Genomic DNA, 9,756 nt, shown 5'->3' with positions numbered 1-9,756 from the left:
TTCAGGCCTTGTAGAAATGCAGTCATCCCACCTGTTATCTGCGGCAGGAGAGAGCTTCTGTGATGGCTGTGTTGACACATGGCTGTCTTCGAGTGTTCCTGATGAGCTCATCAGCAGTCAGCTTGAGCCAGGAGCAGCTACTGCCACCATTTTGTAAGCTGGAACATGGCATGGAGACACAAATAGCCATGCTACAGACCTGCTTTCCACAGGCAAAAATCATACTGGGCTGCTTCCCTGCAGTGGGTGTGGGGCAGCCACTGCCGCCATGTTGTGGGTGTGGGGCAGCCACTGCCGCCATGTTGTGGGCACAACGAAACCTCAGCTGCCATGCTGTGGGCACAGGGAAACTGCAGCTGCCATGTTTGAGGGCTTGGGGCAGCCCCTGCTGCCATGTCGTGGGTGCACAGCAAACATTATTATCATGTCGTGGGCATGGAGCAACAGCTGTTGTCATGTTGTGAGCGCAGGGCAGACACTGCTGCCATGATGTGGGCATGGGGCAGTGCAGCGCTGTGCTCTGGAAGGAATGAAGAAGCTGCGTACATGGCCCAAATGGTGACACCAGCAGGCCTCTGGAGATTGGTTGAAACATCTTGATCTTAGTCCATGGATGTCTCTTTCTTCAGCCAACACATTCCCTGTGTTGGTGATCTGAACTCTTTTGGCCTCCTCTGTTTTCAGCAAATACCACAGGCAAGGACCCAGCTGAGAGCTCTCCAACAATTTCTTTATCTTGTTTTTCTTTGTCAGTCCAGAAATGGTTTATCAGTCAAAATCAATCCACTTTGTAAAAATGTGCCTGGTTTGATGAACCTTGGATGAATTGCAGTCCAAACTCAGTCTTCCCACCAGTTTACCTGCAGAGCTTCAGGACCACAGGCTTCTCGGTGTGCCCAGAATCCAATTTGTGCAATGCAGACGCGTTTGCACCTCTGGCTTCCTGGGGCCCCGGGGGCCCTGAGGCAGCCGTGTGCTGTGGGTTGACCCTGAGCAGAAGCAGCTGCAGGCCTTGGCATCTGGAGCCCCAACTTTACATTGCCCCTGTGCCCTGCTTCCCACAGACTGCACAGGGTGAGCAGGAAACTCTCAGCTGAGAAACGCTGGGACTGTATTTCAATGAGAGCCCGTTCCTGGTACCTACAAACTATCCTCTTCCTTCACAGTTTTCAAGATGAAATGAATTGAGTGTCTCTGGTACTTTCCTGCCAACGCAGAAATAGAAAAAAAATAGATCTGTTAATTGTGCTAAAACAGAATTTCAAGTTCTGCAGCTTCCCCTGCAGCGGAAGTGCTGACTCGTGATCGCTTTTAGTCACAGCCCTATATGTTGGCCTGCGACTACGTTTCTGATATCAAATGTAAATATCTTCTTTTCTAAATTTTATGCTAATTTGCCTTTTTGCTTTACATAATTAGTTTCTTCTCAATGGTATTTAAGAATTTAAAATATTTGTTCCATTTTAGTCATCCATTAAATAACTGGTTTGCCTTTATTGGGTGGAAATCAGCACAACCATTTCCTTGTTGCCTAGGAAACTCATCTCAGGGTTTTCATCAAGTTAAAATGTCAGCAAGGTCCTCCTTTAGACGTTACCCAAAAATCACTGAGAACTGTAGCATAAGGACAGCATTTGTCTGAAATCCCCCCTCCCACTGTGAGTCCTCCAGACAAGGGATGAAGAGAAGGCAGATCGACATCAAAAAGTCTAAGCCACAGTATTGTAATCAGAACAGGGACAGCCTAACCCACAATATCCTGCAGATTTTTTTTTCCCCTTTCTCTTACCAGAATATTTAAATCACAGCATGCAGAACAGGTTGGGTGCTGTAGAAGTGGTGCCTCCTAATCCTCCCCACTCCTTGAAAAGGGTGGGCTTGCAGCTTCACTGCATTCCATACAACGTACGAGCTTTGTTTTCAATTTATTTCTTTTTATTCAGCAGATAGTTCTTCTTACTATCTTTCACATCTTGAAGAAATGTCATATAAGTACAGCATGCATGGCTGAGTGGTCGTTTCCTCTCCCACATTCACAAGTTGTTCCTGGATTACAGGGCTCTTCGCATAGCAATCACACCTTCAGCGATGACAGAATGGGGTTTTCTTTCTCCCAGCATTCAGAGCTGAAGTTCTGATTCTAATTTGGTAAACCTGGGAGAAGCACTTCTATTTTCATTTATAAAAACTTGAGAGGAAAAGAACCAAAAACATTAATTAATAATCACATATTTCAAATCCCTCATGAGGCATATGGTAAACATATCCTCACCGAAGCAGGCAGGCAGAGAGAATTATCCACTCTTTCTTCAGTGGTTGGCTGCTCTTTTCACTGATGTGTCAATTCAAATAAAGGTCACAAAAAAAAACAATGACCCAAGATGAACACATAATTAGAAATAATGTCTACTTACGAAATGGTATTTGATATTTCTGAGAGACAGATGCAATATAGTCTCTTCTTTAAAAAAACAGTGCAAATGATCTTCTCATTGCTTGGTAACATTGACGTACTGGTGGGAATCGTGTCTCTCATATTTAATACTATGGTAGGATCCACTAGAAAGAGCAAAACCTCTCTAAATTTTAAGACAACCGTAAAGAGAATTTCCTCAGTATGTGTATTGAATGATGAAAATAATTCAAATAGGATATAGCAAAATACTACACAGAACATAATTATGTAAAAAATACACTAGCAAATAATGCACAGTGTTATTATTACATGTGCCAAAAGCACAGCACGACAATTTTTCAGAGCATATTGTGTACAAGTGTACCAGCCTGCCCTGAACATGTTGGGGGACATAAAAGGTCTGCCAGAACACAGGACAGCATTCAGCACCAACCTTTGAGCACTTCTGCATGTTGTTGTTTAGTTTTATATTAGATATATTGTACCTGGGGGATGAGAAATATATTAGAGAAAAACCCTTATGATTAAAAAAATAAAAGTTATATGAAATGCCTGCAAGGCCTCTACTTTAATTCTGTGGTACGAAGTTGGAAGTCCATGAAGCTAACACCCCATGTAGCCATCAGAGAGCCCAAGACAGGCATTAGTAGACAAGGGTGGTTTGGGACTTTTTTTTATTTTTAATTCCTTTAGTTTTCTCCTACAGCCACACGATCTTGTGCCCTTTAGAGCACATTGCTGCAGGGCGACAGGAGCTCCTGCTTGTGTCCCTTCTCACAGCAGTGCTGTCCTGTTTTTGCAAGGCAGCACAAGAGGATTTCTTTAGAGACCCTGACCATCCTTAAAAAATAAAATAACAGTCCACAACCAGACTTTTTCTATCAATTAGATTTGTGAAGACAAACTGGAGGGCAAGGTTCATTCCAAGAAACTCCCAGTGAAACAGGTGGCATCAACACGTTTTACCAGTGCACAAGGGAGCTGTTGCTGTTGTGTTTGTAACAACAATTAGAAGGCCTTCGCAGGTTTTTTCCAGTAGTGGGAAAACAGGCAAAAGATATAGAAACATGCCTGGGGATGAAGCTCAGCTTGTTGCATTCCTGATAGTCAAGGGTATGTCCCCAGTACAGGACAAGAGGCTTAGTATCTTTAGGAGCACTATTACTTCTTTTCAATCACCTCCAACCAAGTTACCCAATTAAACTGAATTCAGATTACAGTGCAGGCAAATGCTTTTGTTCCACAAATGGTCTTCAGCCCTTCTCTCCTGTGGTGTCTGCAGCAGCTCAGAGCAGGGAGCCCCACACGCCATGTGTGTGCCTTGAAGTGGCTGTGGTGCTGCCCAGGACAAAGGCATTCTTATCCCTCGGCGCACTACACTGAGGAATTTTGTCTACCAGATGGACTGCAGAGTGAAGAGCCAACAAGAGACAAGCTGTAATCCATAGTTTCCTTGAATTCCTCCCACCAACTACAGTAACTGGCATTTGTCAACAAGGAGTCGATGAACAATTGGTCACAGGAATAAAAAGAGCAGATTCCTGAAATGAAAAGAGGATTGCTACTGTATAAAAATATCAAAATTAGATTGGATCCGTCTTCTGAGAAGCAAGTGAAAAATTTAGAGACCATGATAAATGTTCAAATGTGAACCTGCTTAACTGTGGGAAAAGGCTACAGTGTGTGTCTGTGCTTTGACAGATGCTGTCAGTATCCTTCTAAAATGAGTCTTCTCATCATTCTTCCAAGACTCGAGCTATGAGGAGGCATTGCTTTCAATCCTTATTGCTAAACAGTCATTAATTTGTACGGTTCCACTATGAATATGAATATAAGAGCAAGATGAAATTTAGGGATAGGCAAGAACCACAACAGCAGCCCTTCTGTGTTTCTGCATAGCTCAGGTTCCCAAGATTACCACTCAGAAAGGGATGTGTTCAAATTCTGCTACACTTGAAGGCACTTTAATACAGCTCTGCAGATCAGAACACTTACTTTAAACCACTCAGCTCATTCAAAACCTGGTGTCAGCACCCCTCATCTCCCTGCAGCGCTGGGCTTCAAACACACATGTGGTTGTCTCCAGGGCCCTGTTGCTTCACAGATTATGCTCAGAACACAGGGCTTCCAGGTCAAAGATTATATCTATAGAAACAATTCTGATATGAGAGAAATATTCCCTGCAGGCTTCAAAAATATACAGTCTTTCCCTGAACTATGGTTCGTATCTTTCTTAATAGAATACAGCTGGCTTAAGGAGTAGATATATTCAAGAACAATTACTTCAGTGAGTGGTGGAAGTATCTCCCAAAAATGTATTTATATTCTATAAAAGTGATTTATTAATGAAGGTATTTATTCATAAGAAACATACTCAGTAATGATAGTGACAATTAATCATACACCCTATTTGGAATTACTATTCCACCAATTCTAATTGAGAGATAAAATGTCCTTTATATTTTTTATATAAAGTGCACAGTGAAGCAATTATTCAGGTACCTGTGCCAGAAATAGTTCAGCAGATTTCAGGGGCAAATGGATGCATCAAACAATATTAATTAAACTCATTTCGGCTAAAAAAAATGCAATGTTCTCCTTGGGGTTTCTGCAACTTTCTAGTTATTTTGCATTATTAATTTGGAGTAATGCTTACACAGAATACCAAGAGGAGTTTGACAGAAAATTAACACAGAGACTCCCCCAGAGATGTGAGATTTTTCTAAGCCAATTTTTCCTTATCCCCCATTAATGAATAATCATCTCTTTGGCAATGGTTCCCAGAGTAAAGGCTTGTACTTTGGATCCTGTTGAATATAGAAAAGCAAGAAGTGTCAGATAACATAGTATCAGGGGGCTTTATCTAAAGAAACTTTAGCGAGTAAATATCCTCCAGTGCACTGAGTCAATTACTTGTTTCAAACTGTTAGGGATATTAATATAGCAAGCTTCACTATAAGGGGAGTTGTACAGAAAAGTAACATTAATTCTGGTCCTTCTAAAAATACCTTGATACCTTTTTCACATCCCTGCACATCCCCCACATCCATCCACACGCTCTTCTGTCAGCCCTACAACCAATTAGTAAGTTCAGGGAGTTCTTTTGTCCTTCCTTTCTCAAACTGCGGGACAATGACTTCCACAGGGGCTTTCCTTGGATTTCATCACTCCATTTATCACAGGCATGGAAGGTGAGCGCTGGAAGACATTTTCCTGTTGCCCTTGTGCTAACAGGAAGCTGACCCCAGGGCAGCCTCTCATGAAGAGAGATTTCCTTGGGAAAATCTGAAACAGAGCTGCAGCTCAATGCCCTTCAGAGAACTGATGAACTCGCTCCCTTTGCTGATAGCAGCAGAGCAGGGGCTGTGGCTCTGGGAGCATGCTCAGCTTGTCCGTCCTCAAGCTGCAAACCCTGCACTGCGTTTCTGCATAGCTGCCCCAGCATGGCCCTGCACAGGAGACCCAGAAGCAGTAGGGAAAGGTTCTCAGGACCTGGAATGGTGAGAGACTGAGTCTGACAGCTCCACCAGCACGGCATGGCCAAAGCCATCTCCCAGGAAGCAGGAGGTCTGTGCCCATGGCTCAGAGCATCCCATGTGAGACTATTAACAATAACCAAGAGATTTTCAGTGGGTTTTCCTAGATACAAAACACTATTTTTCAATATAGTCACCACTGTTAGCTTTGCATTTTTGCCAGCAATGAAGAAGAGCCTGTATACTGTGCTTGTAACAACATGCACCAGTGGCACTGTCGCCACCACCAAAACACAGCCCACTGCCTCGCTGTACTCATATCCACTGTTTGGTCTCCATAAATGTTCAGCAAGCATTGATGAAGTCAGTGGGTGCCATTTCAATTCCACTCTTTTGCTTCACCTGCAGTTCCCTATCAAACACCATTGTGTCAGCAAGAAAATGCAATGGAAAACTGGTGGGAAGTTAAACTTCCACTGCCATACCACCAACACCTGCTGCTGATGCTATAGGCCACTCTAATAAAATGGGAGGCAATACTTTTCAAGCAGTTCTCATACTCAAACTCTAGAAACCATAGTATTTTTAGTTGCACACCATAAATAGCTTTTTAAAAGTAAACCTCTAGAAAAATTGCCCTGTCATACAGAAAGTTCTGTTTACAACACCTCTATACCCACCATTTACCACACTCAAAGTCATCAGTCTGAGCAAGGATTGCAGCAGTACGTCTGAGAAAACACCATGGAAAGCCAGTGCCAGCCCACACCTCTCACCAGACACAGCTGGGGCTGGGGGAGAAGACCAAGAAATAATGAAGGCAAATTGTGCCCAGTGACCACTGTTACCCAAACACACATCACCTTTTGTAGGACGCAAACAAGTATGGCTTTGAGGCTCAGCCATTCCTCAAACAGGTGTATCTGTAAATTCAGCATCTTAATTATGAATAACGATAAAAAGACCAATCTGCTGCGGGCAAACCATCAGCTGTGGGCATCACCCAGTGTTTGATAAGCTCTCATTGACATCACTAAGCCCAGGATTCTGTTTGAGCAGTTTTGTCTTCTCCTGGAATAAAGGGCAAACCAAACAGAAGAGGTAAATGTACCGAGGAATCTGGCTCACTACAGGCTCTGGGTGGGCTCTGTATTGCAGAGGGCAGCTCTCCCCAGCTGCCAGCATTTCTCACTCTAGGCACGGGCTGGGGAGCCATCAGCAGGAGATAATACTCTGAATTAGGGCAATATTTCCATCCTATCTCAGATTCTCAAAAGTATTAGTAAGTTCAGGGCAAAAATGGCATTTTTTTTTCTTTTTTTGCAAGGACCGCAAGATGAGTTTGTTACAGATTGCAGAGATGGAGAATATAAGTTACAAACTAAAATGGCTCTTTTGAGGGAGCTCCAGCTGAAGTGCAACTGGAGGTGGTATTTAGCCAAAGCTTATCAATCCAATTGCTGGGAGCTTCATAAGAGAGGCTCATATGTTGCAATATACCTACCACTTCACTAGGGTGTTTCTGTTCTCACCATCTTTTTGCCAAAGCAGCCTGGGGAATTAGAAGACAATGAGAGCACAGAAAGTGCTTTCAAGTACTGCCTGTCTGAATGTAGATCATTTCTCCTCGATTCAGGTGAAAACAAAGATGTTTTAAATAATATTTGCATCCCATAAAGGCTCCCTTCATGCCTATGCACACCAAGGATAAGAGAAGTAATTGCGTGGAAGTAGTGTTGGGAATAGAAGAGGTAGAAAAGCACAGAGTATGCACGACATAGAATTATTGTATTTTTTACTTGATTTAGTACAGGATATTGTTCTAATAGTAAGGGGTAAAAAGAAATAATGATCAGTTAACTTATTATTAATGCTCATTTTCTTTTCCAGAATTGCCAGTGGGTTGAGTCAATTATTAAACATGACAGCAGGGCTTTAATATATCAGCTATAGATTCCAATCACAGCAGTCTAGTTCAATAACTGTTTTTTTTCTGCTTCATTTTAACTAATGGCATACTGCAGAAATTATTAAAATTCATCTTAGCACAAAAACCATTTAAAACCTCATGAAAAAAAATGGCAGCACAGCAGACCTCTGCTCATTATTTACCACAGAATTCAAAACAGCTACTGAGGAAACATCGAGCAGCTTCTCTGAAAACTTTTCAACAGCCACAACGTGACCATGGAAGTTCAGTCAATGCCAAGAGTGCCTCTGACGAGCTGAGGCCCCATCTGTTGCCAATAAAGTGCATTCAGGCTTTACAGGAAAATAAACTTCCCTCTGACAATGTGAATTCCTATGCGGGCCTTTGCCTACAGAAAGCTCGGCTGAGCTGTGGAACATCACGAGCATTGCAGCAGCCTGGCACCAATCCAGTGGGACTGGATCAGGCACTGCGGCCTCGCTGCATGCAAGCTGCCCCTCGGGTAATGCAGGGAGGATGGGCTTCTGTAGCCAGGACAGCGTCACCAAAACAATAGCAGCAGAAGGGAGAACGTTTCCATTGGCACCTTGAAGCCAAGAAAGGGTCATCTTGCGTCCAAATAACATTTTGCCCCTAAACTATTGAGAGCAAAAGCACAAGACATCGTAATTAACCCACTCACATGTTAATAGTTGAGAAAACTAAAGAATTAAGTAATAGCAAAGACTTTACAAGATCATTTAGGGGAACGCCACTTGAGAACCAAGTCAGAGCAAATCACAGAACAACATTTTAACATCATCCTCTGGACACCGTTTAAAAGCCAGTAAGAGAAGATCATGGAAGTGACCGACACCAGTTTGTTAGAAATTTCAGTCCAAATCAAAATGCTTTTGACAAAATTCCTTTTGGCTAGAGGAGGCCAAGTTTTCACTGATGGTGCTTTATCATTCCATGACACTGCTAAAAGCTTTGTTCTGTGTGCTCAGTTGTTGCACAAACCAGCCTTTGGCTAACTAGGCCAAGTTTCAGTGCACAGGAAAACATTACTATAAACAGTGGAAATGATGCTCTAATTGTTGGTTTGCATATCTATCTGGTTAAATGACCATCTGGGGAAAGAAGTAGTACATATGTTAAACTAATCTACTTCATTTTCTTCAAGTAAATTAATCACACGGTATTATAAAATATTCCCTATTCACATATTGAGAAATAAAATTATTCCTCATTATTTTCATTCTAGCCTTATGAGAAATGATAAAGCCAGACTTTGATATCTATCTCTACTGTTATTACCTATTATGCTGCCAAAAGAGTGCTAAGGAAGAGAACTGCAAATTCCCTGTCACAGAGAGCTGATCTTTAGGACTCTGATACACGTGTGCCAGCAAGACAAGCACAGCTTCTTTGGTGCTAAAATCTTGTGTTTGGGAAGAACAGCAGCCACTGCCAGCAAGGAGGTGGGCAACCAAACAAAGCGACCACAACCACCTGTCTGCATGCTATGAGAGAAGTTAAGGATCCCCTGTCTAGAACTGCTTTGTTATTTCTGGTTCTTTCAGTTTTCAGGTTGAAGTTTTGCATTGCTGATAGTGGCAGACTGCAAGACTCCTGTAAGCGAGAGTCTTCATGAGGGATGCAAAGGAGACAGTGAAACAACAGGGATGGAGATACTGGTCAGGAAGACCAGGGGATGAGCAAAGTAGAAGCCAGTGCAGCACCAAAGGAGGGAGGTCACGGCCCATAATAATGAGCTGTAATAGTCAAGTCTTACTGGTTCTGAGGGTGGCAAGGTGGACCTGTGTGAAAAACCCTGGTGTCTCTTTTACTCCCCTTGTATTTCTCACCTGCTAAAGGAGCTGAGAAGGAAATAGCACAGAACATACCAGAACATACTGTGTATCTTGTATAAATACAACACATATGTACAT

The 9,756-nt window shown here is 42.6% G+C and overlaps 1 long non-coding RNA gene across 2 annotated transcripts; it reads right to left on the bottom strand.

The window, feature by feature from the left end:
* Positions 1-256: 256 nt before the first annotated feature.
* On the bottom strand, positions 257-7,179 carry LOC128078751 (uncharacterized). 2 transcript variants are annotated; one of them, XR_008205789.1, is made up of 4 exons: positions 6,573-7,179; positions 4,412-4,561; positions 1,790-3,957; positions 257-1,205 (listed from the first exon to the last, which is right to left on the bottom strand). It is a non-coding gene; the product is annotated as an uncharacterized LOC128078751 (long non-coding RNA). The 2 variants fall into 2 exon arrangements; XR_008205788.1 differs by having other exon boundaries at positions 1,790-4,561.
* Between the last annotated feature and the right edge of the window lie 2,577 nt (positions 7,180-9,756).

The sequence above is a fragment of the Tympanuchus pallidicinctus genome, unplaced genomic scaffold, assembly GCF_026119805.1.
Source record: "Tympanuchus pallidicinctus isolate F22 unplaced genomic scaffold, pur_lepc_1.0 scaffold17, whole genome shotgun sequence".
NCBI classification, from domain to species: domain Eukaryota; kingdom Metazoa; phylum Chordata; class Aves; order Galliformes; family Phasianidae; genus Tympanuchus; species Tympanuchus pallidicinctus.
This window is presented reverse-complemented; position numbering and strand designations above follow the sequence as displayed.